This window comes from Staurois parvus, unplaced genomic scaffold (assembly GCF_062004578.1).
Source record: "Staurois parvus isolate SC_StPar_1 unplaced genomic scaffold, SC_StPar_1.0 ptg000157l, whole genome shotgun sequence".
Lineage (NCBI taxonomy): Eukaryota > Metazoa > Chordata > Amphibia > Anura > Ranidae > Staurois > Staurois parvus.
Window position 1 is genome coordinate 4,226,065 of NW_028317953.1, and position 17,721 is coordinate 4,243,785.

The following is a 17,721-nucleotide window of genomic DNA, read 5'->3' on the forward strand; positions in this document are numbered from 1 at the left end:
TCCTCTGTGGAACGAGGGCAGGTGGTGTTTGGTCCTGTATTGTACAGTGATTGGGCTTCGTCAATGAGAGCAGATGGATAGCCTTTTTCAAGGAACTTATACTTCAAAATGATACTTTGTGATTGATAGTCCCTGAGTTTAGTACAGTTGTGTCTAAGTCTGCAGAACTGACTTTTTGGGATGTTCTTGAGCCACCTAAGATGGTGGCAACTTTTATAGTGAAGAAAGGAATTACCAGCAGTGGGTTTGGAATAATTTCTAGCAAAAATTTGATGGCCTTCATGGCACATGAGTAAGTCAAGAAAGGCCAAGGTATCTTGGCATCTCCCCCTGAGCTCCCCCTGCGAGCTGCTATACAGTGGAAAGAGCCCTGCACATTGACAAACCATTTATGAGCCTGTTATTTCTTCTGTTTTTAACCTTACTTATTAAAGCCTATTTGGACTAATTACTCTTAGAAGTGCCTTCTTGCCTCTTCTCTCCTTCACCCAGAGTCTGCTTCATACTCTTAGAAATGCTGCCCAGTGCATGTCTCCATTCCACCACAAACTACTGGCTCCTTATCTCCTTATCCACCGTCTCCTCTACAGATGCGCCCTATAAACTTTTTCCTTTTGGCTTCATGCCTATGCCTTGTGATTAATGCCCAGTGCTATGTGTCTGCTGAGCTGAGATAAAATGATGCAAACATACATATTTATGTCAGCTCTGCATATTACAGCATGACGCAACAGATTGATTTGCACTGCTTCACATAGAGTTGATTGAATATAATTTAAAAAAATGGAAAAAATGAAAAAGCACTGTGATGCCTTGTAACAATGCATTGCAGTTTGTGTGCACAGCACACCCCAGTGAGCACATTTTGCACATAAGAATGCATGGCAGCTGGTGTGAATGTGAAAAAAGGTGTAGGAACTTTGATGTGAGTTCATACAATGTAGTGGGAGGAAAATTTATCCAGAGAGCTCACTGGCTCAGGTTAAATTACTTACAACAGACAGGGCTACCCTCCAGTGGATACCTAGTAGGTTGCACTTGCGCTGGCCAAACCCTACTGCACCCCATTTAAGAGAAACAGAATTGTTTGCTTCAGTGTAGGCACCTATATCCAGGTTAGGAGGAACTTGTTTTGAGTGCTCCCATACCAGATCTGGGCCCCAATGTGCTGGCCAGAAGGGAAAAGGTTTCATACAGCCTGGCAAAGTATTAATGTAACATTGTCACTTAGGCAGGACCTTCTCTAGTATAGAGTTTAGGGGTCATCCTCTGAACAATTTCCTTATTTTCAAAATTCCTATTTGACACTTTATGGCACTGTATATATACACATTTGTTTACCAACTGTATACCCTATTTGCTACTGTTTTATATATTTGTTTGAGGGGCAAAGATTCATCCTGAGCACATGTGACAGACATGAAAGGGTCTGGCGAAGCCATGGAGAACATTATGATGCTTGCAACATCGTTCACCATGACCGTTTTGGTGGTGGCTCAGTGATGGTCTGGGGAGGCATAACCATGGAGGAACACATAGACCTCTAAAGGCTAGACAATGGCACCGTGACTGCCATTAAGTATCTGGATTTGGACCCATTGTCAGACCCTATGCTGGTGCAGTGGATCCTAGGTTCCTCCTAGTGCATGACAATGCCTGGCCACATGTGGCGAGAGTATGCAGGCAGTTCCTGGAGGCAAATACCTGCATGTAAGATCCATGGATCCTCTGGCTGCAAGGCTTTTCCAGATCAATAAAGCGCTTAGGGTCTGACAATGGGTCCAAGGATTTTCAGGGTGTCTTTGAATTCAGTCCCCTATAGGTTGATAATTTTAATTTCCATCAAGCGATGGGGAATCCTTACGTTCCTAACACATTAGCCAGTCCATATCAGTATAGATATCCACCATGATATTTTTCCCCATTGAGATCTGGTGTTTTCAAAGTGGTTCTTTAATTTTTTTTGAGCAGTATATATAAATTCATATAGATTGGATACAACAGAGATACACAAAAATGATAGATTTTGCAAGCAGAAATACAATGAATAATGCTAAACACAGGCATCATTAAAAGTGTATCTATATTCAAAATCAGATATTCATGTCCACATCCTCATTACCACAGAGGTACTGAGAGGAGGAGTTTCATCGTTCAGCATGACCATTGTGAAGGTGGCTCAGTGATGGTCTGGGGAGGCATAACCATTGAGAGACACATAGACCTCTACAGGCTAGACAATGGCACCCTGACTGCCATTAAGTATCAGGATGAAATGCTTTGACCTATTGTCAGACCCTATGCTGGTGCAGTGGATCCTAGGTTCCTCCTGGTGCACGACAATGCCCGGCCTCATGTGGTGAGAGCATGCAGGCAGTTCCTGGAGGCAAATACCTGCATGTAAGATCCATGGATCCTCTGACTGCAAGGCTTTTCCAGATCAATAAAGCCCATTACCATTGGAGGTGTGTCGGTGTTCCTCAGGTCTAGGTACAAGGCAGATCATCACTGGAGCAGGACAAAGGGACCCAAACAAACCAGTGTCTCCTCCAGTGGTAACACTACTTACAGATCTTTTGGCAGTGCCCGGGCAGAACGAATTACATATTCATCGATATCTATAACAAGATACATGCGTTTCTGCTTGATTATATGGGCGTTTATGCTGTATTGACAGCCAGCATCTCTGGTGAGTTTGAAATTCATTGTGAAAGTGAAATTGTCTTCTCTACAATCAAGAGCACTTGCAGGGGCAGACTGAAAACTCATGGGGCCCCCGGGAAATAGGGGATCATGGGGCCCCTGTGTCCTTGCCCAAACTGAAAAAAGCCTATGATGGAAAAAAAAAAAAAGTACCAGGGGCATCTTATGGGGCCCCCTACTGACCCCGGGCCCTCGTTTCCAAATGGTCAGACCGCCCTTGAGCACTTGTATATGGTGGTGGATGGACATTCAGTTAACCATTTTTTCATTTGTTTATATGGACCTATATTTTTGGACACTGTATATCATTATTATAATCATATTATTTTATTGATTGTTTAGCGCTGCACTTTACACTTTCACAGTTCCTGGAGAATGAAGGAATTGATACCTTTGAATGGCCCCCTAGTTTACCTGGCCTAAATCCAATAGAACACCTCTGGGATATCATGTTTCAGTCCATCAGACGCCACCAGATTGCACCTCAAAGACTGTCCAGGAGGTCAGTGATGCCCTGGTACAGATCTGGGAGGAAATACCCCAGGACACCATCCGTTTTCTCATTAGGAGCATGCCCCAACATTGTCAGGCATGCATACAAGCACGTGGGGGCCATACAAACTATTGAGTACCATTTTGAGTTGCTGCAATGAAACTTTAGCAATATGGACTTGCCTGCTGCATCATTTTTTCACTTTTATTTTCAGGGTGTCTTTGAATTCAGTCCCCTATAGTTTGATCATTTTCATTTCCATCAAGTGATGGGGAATCCTTACATTCCTAACACATTACCCAGTCCATATCAGTATAGATATCCAACATGATATTTTTCCCAATTGAGATCTAATGTGTTTTTAAAGTGGTTCTTTATTTTTTTTGAGCAGTGTATATAAATTCATACAGATTGGACACAAGAGATACACAAAAATGACAGATTTTTACATAAGAGATTTTGCAAGCAGAAATACAATGAATAATGCTAAACACAGGCATCATTAAAAGTGTATATATATTCAAAATTTACATTCATGTCCACAGCCTCATTACCACAGAGGTGCTGAGAGGAGAAGTTTCAGCGAGCACAGTCAGTACAGAAAGCACACCACATCATCACTGAGGCGCTAAGGTACCAATGGATGTGTAGTCCGTAGAATTTGAAAGTTGGGTGGTTTATATTGGATTGTCACAATAACTATTGTTTGCATTGCTATTACAATGCTGGTGTTATAAATAAAAGTGCACGCTGTGACTATAGATCTGTTTTAACAAATATAACTTGAAAAATAAAAAAAATCATCATAACTAGAGATGAGCGAATCGAACTTGGCGAAGTGGAATTCGTTTCGAATATTAGGAAAAATTCGATTCGCGCCGAATCCGAAAATTAGCAAACTTCGGATGCACGAATCAAATTTTCCCCGATCGGCCGATTTTCATCCCTTCTACAGCCGGCAAAAAGTGTCCCTGCAGAGAGCTCCGCTATTTCTGACAGTTCTCTGACAGTTCCTTCACATTTACAGCGGTTGAAACATTGTATCTATTTGTTTCCATTTAGGATACAGATGTTTTTATTCGGAAACAAATAGATACAATGTTTCAACCGCTGTAAATGTGAAGGAACTGTCAGAGAACTGTCAGAAATAGCGGAGCTCTCTGCAGATACACTTTTTGCTGGAATGGAATTCTTCTTATTTTCATCCTACTTCTTCTTCTTCTTCTTCATCCTCATCCTCATCCTCTTCTTCTTCATCCTCATCTTCTTCTTCTTCTTCATCATCATCCTCATCTTCATCCTCATCCTCTTCTTCATCCTCATTCTCTTCTTCTTCATCCTCGTCCTCTTCTTCTTCTTCATCCTCATCCTCTTCTTCATCCTCATCCTCATCCTCCTCTTCTTCTTCTTCTTCATCCTCATCCTCTTCTTCATCCTCATACTCATCCTCTTCTTCATCCTCATACTCATCCTCTTCTTCATCCTCATCCTCTTCTTCTTCTTCTTCTTCCTCATCCTCATCCTCTTCTTCTTCTTCTTCCTCATCCTCATCCTCTTCTTCTTCTTCATCCTCATCCTCTTCTTCTTCTTCATCCTCATCCTCTTCTTCTTCTTCATCCTCATCTTCTCCTTCTTCATCCTCATCCTCTTCTTCTTCTTCTTCCTCACCATCATCCTCTTCTTCTTCTTCATCCTCATCCTCTTCTTCATCCTCATCCTCATCCTCTTCTTCTTCTTCTTCCTCATCCTCATTCTCTTCTTCTTCTTCTTCATCCTCATTCTCTTCTTCATCCTCATTCTCTTCTTCTTCTTCTTCTTCTTCTTCTTCATCCTCATCTTCTTCTTCTTCTTCTTCTTCATCATCCTCATCTTCTTCTTCTTCTTCTTCTTCTTCATCTTCTTCTTCTTCATCCTCTTCTTCTTCCTCATCTTCTTCTTCTTCATCCTCTTCTTCTTCCTCATCTTCTTCTTCTTCTTCTTCATCCCCATCCTCTTCTTCTTCATCCTCATCCTCTTCTTCTTCTTCCTCATCCTCATCCTCTTCTTCTTCGTCTTCCTCATCCTCATCCTCTTCTTCTTCTTCCTCATCCTCATCCTCTTCTTCTTCTTCTTCTTCATCCTCATCCTCATCTTCTTCTTCTTCATCCTCATCTTCTTCTTCTTCTTCATCCTCTTCTTCTTCTTCATCCTCATCCTCTTCTTCTTCTTCATCCTCATCCTCTTCTTCTTCAATTGAAGCTGCTTCTGCTCCGCCACTCTGCCATTGGACTCTTGATAGTCGTCTCCCCACACTGCTGCTGGGGGGACTTTTTAACATAGGCCTCTGTATGGCCTTCAATTTAAGCTGCTTACGCTTCGCCACTCTGCCATGGGCCCCTGTACCGCCTCCTCATGCTGCTGCCAGGTCCAGAGTGTGTCATGGGTCCCTGTACGGCCTCCCATTGCTGCTGTCTCCATCGCCACACTCTGCCATGTGCCACTTTCAGGTCTCCTCACAGTGCTGGTGGGTTCCATTTTGTCATAGGGTGCTGTATGGCCTCCCATTGCTGCTGCCTCCACCGCCACACTGTGGCTCCACACTCTGGTTTTGGCCCCGTGACTGCCCAAATGAGTGAAGTGTGCGGTGATTCTAAGATCGACAGCACTCATCTGCATGTCATACTGACTGACAGTATTATTTCTCTTCCCCAGCAGACTCCAAGGGCATTTAAATTAAAGGTACAGTGTTCTGCACTAATATAAAGGCTCTCTGAAGCCTAGAAACCCTTTTAATAAGTTAAATTCGCAGCGAAAAAATTCGCATCGAATCAAATTTATTCCGCAAATTCGGCAAATCAGCCGAATCGAATTTTTGAATAATTCGCTCATCTCTAATCATAACCTATGTACAGAGACATTTTTGTATGAAAAACTTGAGAAAAAAAAATATGCTTCTCATTACTACCAAACAGACATTTTCTTCTATTTTCTTTTAGGCGTCAGATAGGTTACATCATTTGAAATACAATATTCTACTTATACAGTCAGGTCCATAAATATTGGGACATCGACACAATTCTAACATTTTTGGCTCTATACACCACCACAATGGATTTGAAATGAAACAAACAAGATGTGCTTTAACTGCAGACTGTCAGCTTTAATTTGAGGGTATTTACATCCAAATCAGGTGAACAGTGTAGGAATGACAACACTTTGCATATGTGCCTCCCACTTGACAAGGGACCAAAAGTAATGGGACAGAATATTAATCATAAATCAAACTTTCACTTTTTAATACTTGGTTGCAAATCCTTTGCAGTCAATTACAGCCTGAAGTATGGAACGCATAGACATCACCAGACGCTGGGTTTCATCCCTGGTGATGCTCTGCCAGGCCTCTGCTGCAACTGTCTTCAGTTCCTGCTTGTTCTTGGGGCATTTTCCCTTCAGTTTTGTCTTCAGCAAGTGAAATGCATGCTCAATCGGATTCAGGTCAGGTGACTGACTTGGCCATTGCATAACATTCCACTTCTTTCCCTTAAAAAAACGTTTTGGTTGCTTTTGCAGTCTGCTTTGGGTCATTGTCCATCTGCACTGTGAAGCGTCCAATGAGTTGTGAAGCATTTGGCTGAATATGAGTAGATAATATTGCCCAAAACACTTCAGAATTCATCCGGCTGCTTCTGTCAGCAGTCACATCATCAATAAATACAAGAGAAGCAGTTCCATTGGCAGCCATACATGCCCACGCCATGACACTACCACCACCATGCTTCACTGATGAGGTGGTATGCTTAGGATCATGAGCAGTTCCTTTCCTTCTCCATACTCTTCTCTTCCCATCACTCTGGTACAAGTTGATCTCGGTCTCATCTGTCCATAGGATGTTGTTCCAGAACTGTGAAGGCTTTTTTACATGTCGTTTGGCAAACTCTAATCTGGCCTTCCTGTTTTTGAGGCTCACCAATGGTTTCCATCTTGTGGTGAACCCTCTGTATTCACTCTGGTGAAGTCTTCTCTTGATTGTTGACTTTGACACACATACACCTACCTCCTGGAGAGTGTTCTTCATCTGGCCAACTGTTGTGAAGGGTGTTTTCTTCACCAGGGAAAGAATTCTTTGGTCATCCACCACAGTTGTTTTCCGTGGTCTTCCAGGTTTTTTGGTGTTGCTGAGCTCACCGGTGCGTTCCTTCTTTTTAAGAATGTTCCAAACAGTTGTTTTGGCCACGCCTAATGTTTTTGCTATCTCTCTGATGGGTTTGTTTTGTTTTTTCAGCCTAATGATGGCTTGCTTCACTGATAGTGACAGCTCTTTGGATCTCATCTTGAGAGTTGACAGCAACAGATTCCAAATGCAAATAGCACACTTGAAATGAACTCTGGACCTTTTATCTGCTCATTGTAATTGGGATAATGAGGAAATAACACACACCTGGCCATGGAACAGCTGAGAAGCCAATTGTCCCATTACTTTTGGTCCCTTAAAAAGTGAGAGGCACATATGCAAACTGTTGTAATTCCTACACCGTTCACCTAATTTGGATGTAAATACCCTCAAATTAAAGCTGACAGTCTGCAGTTAAAGCACATCTTGTTTGTTTCATTTCAAATCCATTGTGGTGGTGTATAAAGCCAAAAATGTTAGAATTGTGTTGATGTCCCAATATTTATGGACCTGACTGTATATACACATTTTAAATTTGCACATTCGGTACCAATTGAAGTTATATAAAATTTCAGTAGAGATTTTTGTGAGATGAAAAAGACACTAAATCTCACTGAACCCCAAGAGAACCAGTCAAATAAATGATAAAGGAAGATTAATATCTCAACATATCAGTGGAAGCAATCAGTCACAAAGAGTAACTTCATATGTAATGCAATAATTATTTGACTTTTGGAAAACAATATATCCAATAAATGTTTAATTCAACTTTTGCTTTATATTATAGTAGCAAATCCCAGAGATTGCAAGTATTTGTACTTTTTATAAGAAATCTGCTTGAAATTAGTTTCAAGTATCAGTTTTTTTTTTTCAAGTAAAGTCATATTTTGCTGAATTACACCTTATTTCCCCTGACCCATCAATGTCACAGTAAGAGATCTTGTTCTTAAATTAGTCTGGCAAAATACTTCCCACCTAAATACTTTTGAAGAACTTGAAATGCCTTGATTAAATGTTTAATAATTGAAGAATGGCAACAGCCCAAACATATAGTGGAATGATTATATGATAGACCAAAATCTTGCACAGTAACTTGATAAGTGGACTTTAACTGATGATTTTAAAATGAATATGGGTGATACGTAAAATAATGTTTCCAGTATATGGCTAAACATAGGGCGCTTCATTATCATCAATAATATTATCATCACTTAAAGCTGAACTTAAAGGAGAAGAATGTATTTAATACAGTTGCCTTCTCCCTGTCATTTGTGACCAAATACCTGTGCTCATCTTTTATGGGGCCAATATGTTTTGACCTCGCCTTTTTACTATAAATATATTTGAACAAATGTGAGTTTTTTTTTCTTACCTCAGCAATGTTTTCTGTGATCTATTTTAGCTGTCCTCATTGCAGTCTTACATTTCTTATTGTATTTTTTCTAGTTTTGTAATGCAGATAGTGATCCTTCAGCCTTGTACAGTATTTATTATAGAATAATTTTTTTTTTTGATAATCCTTTTAACCTTGTTATTCAACTATCCAGGCTTAACTTTTATTTGTTGCTCATTGGAATGCACTGACAAACGCCATGCTTTAATATGTCCTTAAAATACTTCCACTTTCATCAGTGTTATTTGTTAGAAGAATGTGATCCCATTTAGTATTATGTAGTATGGGGCGCAGCTCGGTAAAGTTGGCCATTTTGAAATTGAATGTTCTTGTCCTACCCTCATGTCTCCTTTCCCTATATTTTATGGTAAATGTAATTACTCTGTGATCACTTTTTCCTATGTAAATCACTATTTCTACTTCTGCAATAAGCTCTGTATTGTTTGTAATTAGAAGGACCACCAGAGTATTATTTCTAGTTGGGGCTTCCACCATTTGATTCATTTAATTGTCCTGCTTCACATTCAAGAAATTTTGAGCTGTTAAGTTCTGTCAGCCCAATCAATATCAGGATAGTTGAAGTCCCTCAGTGATTATAACATTGCCTACCCCCTCACCATTCTTAAATGTAAAAAGGAGATGGGTCCCATCATCCTCCTTAACATCAGGGAGCCTATAGCATATACACACACAATTAATTTACTGTTTGTGTCCTTTTGAAGCCCAAGCCAAATAGACCTCCTCATCAGCCCCTTTAGCAATCTCATCCCTCATATTTACTATCAAATCACTTTTGACATACACGCCCACCCCTCCCCCACATACAGGCACACCCCCACCCATGAACAATTGCATGCCAGTAAGCTGACAAACCATGTTTCTGATATTCCTACAACATCAAAATCCTCATTTAGCATATGATTGGATGAAAGGATGACTATAGGCAGGATATCTGGAGCTCCTTAGGAACATGTCTGCTCCAGCTAACATCCTAGCCATGCCCTTCATGCCCCTTGCTTGACATTTCCTTGCCTAATAGGCTTAAAAAGGAAAGATGCATGCTAATAACTTCAAGGATGAGTGGTAAGGATGTGGAACTCTCTTCCACAGTTGGTGGTGTTGACAGGGAGTTTAGATAAAAAAAATTAAAAAACAAACATTTAGATGTGTTTTAGTGAGAGCAATGTTCAGAAATATGTAAAGTGGTAGTGACATAAACACACACACAAAACACTTTAAACTGAATGGACTGATGTCTTTATTCAACCTTATCAATTATGTAACTATGTAACTATATGCTCCCGTGTATCACATTTTTTCACTTGGGTGATGTGGGATATCCCTTACAAAACCTTCATGGCAGCCCAGAGAGTTAGTAATGTGTACTGCCACCGCCATCTTACCTGCATCTGCTGGTCATGCTCATCTGCACCTGGATGCTGCAATGCAGGCCTCTTCAGACCTAGAGACTTGTTCTCCCACAGAGGCCAGGTTCACAAAAGATCAGGAGTCAGGGCTCAGGCTAGAGGCAAATACCAAAGCTGTCCTGGAGGCTATTGAACAATGCAGCACTGATGACCAAAATAGATCACTTGTCCTCTGACTGCGTACTCATCCTAAATAGACCCGAGATTAAACTCTGAGGCTTAATGACATATTTGGTGGAGAATGCCACTTACTCTCAGGCTTCTTCCCTTGCTGACCTTCAGCATACAGTTAAACTGCTGGACACAGTCTGAGGATGCAAACAGCCAGCAGTGGCAAAACAATGTTTGTGTGGTCAAGGGAGGTAAGTGATCCAAGCCCAATATCTTTGTGGAACAAAGGATCTGCTGAATTTGAAAGAGGTATCCCCCATCCAGTAAATGACCACAGGTTCCCCTCTGGGTATTTTTTCTTTGCATCCTTTTTTAATTTCTGAGATGAGGACATGGTACTGGCAACTGCACCAAAGCTTTACAAGATGCAATATGAAAGTTTTAAAATCCTGCTGCTTACTGGCTTTTCTGTAGAAACAGAGAAGTGCTGTAAATCCTTGAGATTGGAAAGCGGTTACGTGAGTGTGGTCTCCAACACAGCATAATTTACCCCTGCAGGCTCTGCATGCAACATGTTGGCATGGACAAGCTTCTTGACAACCCCCTGGCACCTAGCAAATAGTTGGACTGCCTGAAACAAGACACCCACATGGGTCCCTTGAATGAACCTCTGTTTACTTTTTGTTCAATTTACCTATATTATTCTTATACTTTAAAAGTACCTAGAGTTCCAGGGCTATGCTGCTGTGCATAGCTGTTAAGGACTTTGGGGATCCTCTAAGCCACATCCTCAGGTGAATCCATCCACCATGCATTTCTGGGTTCCCTAGAAAAGGGTGGTGCTCACTGGCTTTTGGACTTCTCTTCATAGAGTTGTTGTCCTCTCAAATTGGGCACTGTTTTGTGTAAAATCTGCATACTACGTTTTTCAGGTTTAGGTGTAGCAGTAGGATTGTTCATTTGTATTTTAATTTTACCATGTTAGCACAGTATTTTTCATATCTGTAGTAGGATTTTTGCCATATTATATACTAACTCAAATTGGTCATGCCCCAATAGCATTGAATTGTATTATATCTGACATTTTTCACTGGAGCCTTAAAAAGAGAAGCGTGGGCTTTATTTCCTCCAATTATACTTACCTAAGTGAATGCAGCATCGGACCAATGGCTGCATCTGTCCCCTACTGGCTCTAAGTGTTAGAACTCAGTGATCACAGGACTGCTGATTGCTGAGTTCTCACATCTGCTCTGAGTAGAGAGCAGGACTGTCAGTCACAGTCACTGCTCTCTGCTCAGCCTCCCCGCACTCACCCAGAGGCTGAGCCAGGTGCTGCTCCAGACCTTGGGATAGATCTCAACTTTAAAGTCAGGATCTTTCCCCAGCCTGGACTGGCTACTGTCACATACCCAGTGCATTAGCCTGACCTGATGAAGAAGGCCTCTTACACCTCCAGCTCAAGGACCCTGGTAGAGTGGATAGATGGCACGAGTGCATGATGGTTTTGCAGTGGATAAGAGCAAGGTGTTCAAGTTAGAACAAAAATAAGTTGATAGCAGACCTTGGAAGGGTAAACTGGCTGTGTGGCAGCAGGTGAACAGAAGGCTGGAACAAGCAGGTACTATCTGGCAATTGACAGTGATAAGCAGGTATTGGCTGTTTAACAGACAGGTTATGAGCAGGTACTGGTTGATCAGTAGACAGGTGATGAGTGAGCTTTGGCTGGTCAGTAGACAGATGTGACCAAGCATTGGCTGGCAGCAGGTAGGTCCTCGGAGCAGATATCTAGGCAGTATGTGCAAGAGACACGCTGAGTTGGAAACTGGTAATTGGATTGGGTACAAGCACATACACTGGATCATGGCCAGGATACAGGCTGTGGTCCGTAGAGGGTAAGACGTACATTAGCAGCAGGTACAGGGAGAAGCAGAGATCAAGAACAAGAGTGAATTGGTACAAGGGGAGTTCAAGGGATGGTTAGAGCATTCAAAGTTGGTTACTGGTAATCAGATGCAGATAATAGGTCACAAAACTCACAGTAAATGCTGTAAGCATAACATAACTGAACAAGAGCAATGGCTCGGTTAAAGGGCCAATATTACTGACAGGCACATGATATGTGGATGTGGGCACATTCACCTTCTCTATGTGCACGTGTATGACTATATGTCAGCCTGTTCCTGCATGCAGAGATTTGTCAAGCCCTCTTGCCTGCTGGAATGCAATTCCTGTCACCTAATTTTTTAAACTCTGACATGTTTTATGTTATTTTGTAGCCCTGATAAAGGGGTAGCTGTGTGGCCCTTGATATGCATTGGCTCATTAATTCAGTATAAGTTTAGAATAAAACTCACTTTTATGGACCCTAAAAAAATCTTTAGTGGGGCACTTACATTTTGAGACTGCAAACATTGCATTAACTCCCAAAAGTTACTGTGACAGTTCCTCAGCATATGGAAACAGCTCACAGATTCCATTGTTGCCCCAGTAGCTCACCATTAGTACAGTTGTGACATATCAAATCCTAACATGAAAACTCTGTTCACCTAAGGTTCCAGCACCCTTAATTCCCCACTGCAAGTAAAATTCAAGAGAGGTGTCAGTTGTTGTGCTAAAATGAAAATTACAGTGCCACATTTCAGAGACAATAGCCAGATATAAAGCACAGTGGCTGAAGAGTATGCAATCTTAATTGGGCTGTAAAGTAGAAGTGAAACTCAAGGCAGCTTTTATCATGAAAAAAGTTAGAATGTAATATTTTGGAGTCAGAACACTCACACAATTATCCAACTTTGGAAAGCAAACACTCCAGAGTGTTTAGGAAAAGTCACTTTTCGCAAGTTTGCAGAAAATGCATGAAAGAAAATGAAAATGTATTTTTGTACACAAAGTTATGAATGAATACTATACTTCTAACAAACAGCATAGGCATACTTAGAATTACACACCAAAACACTTCTGCTACTGTTCATGAGGATGGTGATACCATATGTCAGAATTTTTTTACAGCCTAGCTATACAGAGGGCCCAAAAGCCAAGGAGCATTTTCAGGCTTATACATCTAATTTCCTAATTGCTTATCACATTTTTGTGGCCCCTGGGGAACCAGGACAGTAGAAAACCCCACAAAATCATCAACATTTTGAGAATAAACACACCAAGATAGTTTTAAGAGGTATAATGAGGAATAATCAACTAATTGTGTCAAAACCAATGTACTGTGGTGGTCACCTCTATATGAGTGGTCAGGGAATATACCTTAATGTAGCATCACCTATAGCAGTCCCAGTTCTTTAAGCCAAGCAAGCCTAGCCTACTGGTAAATGGCTTCCCAGGCAGTTCAAGCAGCAGGCAAAGACATGGTCAGCAAACAGGCTAAGGATCAGTCAAGGTAGCAGCAGAATTGTGGTAAAAAAAACAGGCCAGTATTAGTACAGGTAGCAGGCATGTGCAATACTGCACTGGTGTGGCAGTGATCTGGGACAATATGACTGGTGCGATGATGATTAGGGACACTGTGAATGGGTGGTGGTGATTAGGGACACTGAGTGGGATGCAATGATTAGAGACACTGTGAATGAGTGGTGCAGGGCTGTAGATTAATTTTTTTTTTCTGGGTGGGGTTCAGCTTGCATCTGAGCTGAAATTTTACCCCCCCAACACCAACTTCTCTACCCTGAAGAAAGGAAGCGAGGGGTGGAAGGAAGGGAAGGGTGGGTGGAAGGAAGGAAGTGAGGGGGAGGGTGGAAGGAAGAAAGGAAGGGGTGGATGGAAGGGAATGGTAGGAAGGCGTAGATGGAAGAAATGAAGGTGTGGGTGGAAGGAAGGGTGTGTAGAAGGAAGGAAGAAAAAGGTGGGTGGAAGGAAGGAATGGTGGGTTGTAGGAAGGGTGGGTGGAAGGAAGGAAGGAAAGGAGGGGTGGATGGAAGGAAAGATGGGGTGGATGGAAGGAAGGAAGAGGTGGATAGATGGAAAGAGGGAAGGGAGGGGTGGGTGGAAGGAAGGGGTGAATGAAAGGAATGAAGGAAGGAAGGAAGGAAGGAAGGGGTGGATGGATGAAAGGAGGGAAGGGAGGGGTAGGTGGAAGGAAGGGAGGGGTGGAAGGAAGGAAGACATGGGTGGTTGGATGGAAGGAAGTAAGGGCTGGGTGGAAGTAAGGAAGGGAGGGGTGGAAGTAAGGAAGGGAGGGGTGGTAGGAAAGAGGGAATGGAAGTCAGACTCACTATAACTCATTCAGATGCATCAGAGCTGTTGGCTGCAGTTTTCAGTTTCCCACCCACACATCCTCTGAAGCTGCACAGACTGGAGTGTTGGCAGGAACAGGGGGAGGCAGAGCAGATCAAGCCTTTTTCCCCTCTTCTCCTATTGGTGCAGAGGATGGAGGGAGGGGCTGGGCAATGAGGAGAACACAGCGGCAGGGAGAGAGAGGAGGGGGGCAGAAAGAAAACTGAACAGTCAGATATGTTCTGTGTAGCGGTGGGGGTGGTGACAAGCAGCGATCTCCTGTGTGGCTTTCAATAAAGCAGTTGGAAGATGCTTCTCCTCCTCTCCCTCCCGCGGCTTCCAGCTGCTTTATTGAAAGTCATACAGGAGATTGCTGCTGGTCACCACCACCCCTCCCACACACCCATAGTCCCTGAACTGCTTGCCTCCCCACCTTATTTCCACTCACAAGCGAGTGGAAATTTTGAGGGCTGCAGGGATGGTTGGCAATGCTCCTCTGGGGTGGTGGTGATTAGAGGCACTGAGTGGGTGAAAGTGATTAGGGATACTGTGAGTGAGAGGTGGTGATTAGAGACACTGTGGGTGGGTGGAAGGGATTATGGACTCATGCATACAGCAGTGATTAGGTATACTGACTGGCAGCACTGGTCTGGTGACACTGTACTGTTGTGGCAGTGATCAGAGATAATGGCTGGGACCACTGACATTAGAATAAAAAGGCATAAAAGTGAGCACTATGGATGAGCTGCTGTAACACCGAAAGGCACCAATAACCTTCTGAAACCAAATGATACAATTAGGTGCAGCGCTAAAATAATGTAAATCTCAATATAATAAAGTGCAATAAAATTATGGAAAAACGATCTTAATATCATATAAAGTGCAAGTAGTGCTAATTCAAGTGACAATTCAATCAGCAAGGTAAATGCATAAAGTGACAACAGTGTAAATGCACATCCATCAAAGTGCAAATAGTGCCTATAGATGATAAAGTCCAGATATCAATGAATAAACATGAAGCTTCAAATATAAGTGATCCTTAGTGAGTCTTCTGGTGATAAATAAATAACGGAATTATGCACTCACCAGATGCGTAAGACCATCACGCATTTAAGAATAATTATATCTCAGTGGGCCATCTGGATCATCTTATGGACACCTCTACCCTAGTATGGACTCTCCTCTGGGCCATCAATGGAATGCAGTACTTTTCACCTCTTCCTGCAGTACGCTCTGTGGGTGGTGAGGCTCATCAAGAGCCCTAAGAAGCATGCCAGAATAGTGTGATACTGCTTCAAAGGGTTTTATTGATCCATTCACAAGTAAATAACAAACGTAAAGGTAAATCACAGACTGACCATAAGATGAAGGTAAAGATGGCCGCTGGACCAGCAGGGGCCTCGGTGGCATGATGTCAGGACGCTGCAGCTCCTCCCTTAAGTGTTTCATGCTCTAGCAAATACTCATAGGGGTGCGCCTGCAAACGTCTGACGTCCAGTATGTTCTATCCATAGTGAAAAATGGCGCGTGCGTGCATCGTGTCCGTCAATTTGTCGGCTATTTTGCGCATGCGTGGTACGACCCACGCCATGCTATCGGCTACCATGCACGTGCGCCGTACATCAGCGCCATTTTGTTGTGGACTCAAGATCAAAATACATTGATACAGGATGCACACGCATCCAGGGGACATTTACTTGATGCCTTCCTATGCGCATTACACTACGATCACCAGGGAATGAAAGCCAAAACATTGTATTCATTATTCCTAATCAATACACCACGAACAAGCGGTGTTTAAATAGTGATATAAATATATATGTTATTAGGTTGTGTGTCCTCCCGTCGACTTAATACATCTGTGCATGCGCAGTACCCGTACCATGTATGCATATTAGTCAGACCCATTAAACTTAGGCTGCTAAAGATATTCATAGATATCACCATAGCTTCCAATAAGAACATCAATGTATCCATAGAACCATAATGTTCAAATAAATGAACAAAATCAACTAAGATGGTGATCAATATTAATGGCCAAAATAGGTAGGTATCATATATATAACATAACATATATTACAATATGTATGAGTACATAATGATATATATAAGATATAATAAAATATGGTCAGTAAAATACAAAATTAAAATTGAATATAAACTTAAAAACAGATCTGTGCTGGTAACTCAACGTCAGAGTTGTGCAGCATAAGTAACATAATAAAATCCCTATATCTATAAAATATGCAAAGGGAGCACAACCCAATTATGCCATATAAGAGAATTAAAAATTATTAGACATATAATAAAAATATCATAAAAAAAATCATAAAACAAATATCAGTCTGGTAAAATATGATGCATATAGCTTAAAATGGAATAGAATAGCTATAAAAAACAGAATAAGATACACTAAAAAACTAGTAAAACTAATAAAAATATGATGACAAAGAAAGGGAGTGTTAGTGGAAACAAAAGATAGAAATATTCCTGATAAAAAAGTAAAAAAAATTAAAACTAACTGTTGTCTATAAAACAATTGATATCGAACTCAACATTGAGCCCTTTGGGATATAAGGTATCCAGTTCAAATATCCACTTTGATTCTAGCTGAGAAACTGCCCTTATTTTATTCATTCCTCTCCAATGTGTTTTTATGACATCAATGCCTGTAAATTTTAATGAAGAAGGGTCTCTGTTGTGGCATAGACAATAGTGTTTAGAAAGGGAATGATCTTTATAGCACTTTTTAATGTTATTTACATGTTCCCTTAAGCGGTCTCTCAGCCTTCTTGTAGTTCGACCAATATATTGTTTTTTGCACGGACATTATAATAAGTACACCACATGTTTACTATTACATGAAATGACATTTTCTATTGTATATACCTTCCCTGAAGTTGTAGAAATAAAATTATCCATTTTCCTTTTCCTCATGTTATTACAGAGGTAGATTACACACTTGTTACAGGGGAAAAAACCCTTTCATCTCAGCAAAGAAAGTTGCACTTATTGGGGAGTTGATCACATTTGGGGCTATCCTATTCCTTAGGGGCATAGCGTTCCTGAAAGTGATCTCGGGTTTATCAGGTAGGAAACCCGCTAAGATAGGATCCGCTTTAAGGATCCTCCAGTTATTGTTAATGATTTTTGCAACTGCTTTGTGTTGGATGGAAAAACCAATAATGAACGGGCATATTTTGGGTGTCCTTTGTTTATT

The 17,721-nt window shown here is 41.4% G+C and overlaps 1 long non-coding RNA gene across 1 annotated transcript in view; it reads right to left on the reverse strand.

Moving 5' to 3' along the window:
• LOC149463187 (uncharacterized) overlaps positions 1-15,988 on the reverse strand; it is a 105,189-nt gene extending 89,201 nt beyond the window's left edge. Inside the window, exon 1 of the long non-coding RNA XR_016312509.1 lies at positions 15,588-15,988. This is a non-coding gene — a long non-coding RNA (uncharacterized LOC149463187). The remainder of the gene's footprint in view (positions 1-15,587) is intronic.
• Positions 15,989-17,721: the final 1,733 nt, after the last annotated feature.